Raw genomic sequence first — 815 nt, forward strand, 5'->3', positions numbered from 1 at the left:
TAATCCATACCAAAGGCTCTGCCCTTTGATCTTCACTTCTAAGTCCTCTTCACTTTCAACAAGCAAGGTTGTATCATCTGCATATTGCAGGTTGTTAATGAGTCTTCCTCCAATCCTAATGCCACGTTTTTCTTCATAGAATCCAGTTTCTCAGATGATTTACTCAGCATAGAGGTTGAATAAGTATGGTAAAAGAGTACAACCTTGTCACACACCTTTTTTAATTTCAAACCATTCAGTGTTCCCATGTTTTGTTCAAATAACTGCTTCTTGGTCCAGATACAGATTCCTCATGAGCACAATTTAGTGTTTCAGAATACTCATACTTCGCAATGTTGTCCATAGCCTGTCATGATCCACACAATAGAAAGCCTCTATGTAGTCAATAAAGCACAGTTAAACATCTTTCTGATATTCTCTGCTTTCAACCAAGATCCATAGGACATCAGCAATGATACCCCTTGGTCCACGGCCTCTTGCGGGAGTTCCTGCTCTCCGTGGGGGTCGTGGGACACGAGCGAATACGTGGAATTGTCGGGTAAAGAAATGAATGAATACAGTCGAAAGGCTTTTCAACTTGCTGTGCTGTTCGGCTATACTCTCTAGCATCTGCCCTTGCTTCTGCTTTCTGCTCTTTGCTGTCTGCCCTCTGCTCTTTGATGTCTGTTCTCTCTGCTGTCTGCCCTCTACTCCTTTCTCTGTCACTTCCTCCTGCTTCTTCTCCTGCTCTCCGTTTCTGCTCTCTCTCTCTTCTCTCTGCCAGCCCAGCTCAACAAGTCTTTATTTTTTATACTTAAAATTACACAGTACATGCA

Source organism: Chrysochloris asiatica, unplaced genomic scaffold, assembly GCF_000296735.1.
Source record: "Chrysochloris asiatica unplaced genomic scaffold, ChrAsi1.0 scaffold00012, whole genome shotgun sequence".
NCBI lineage: Eukaryota > Metazoa > Chordata > Mammalia > Afrosoricida > Chrysochloridae > Chrysochloris > Chrysochloris asiatica.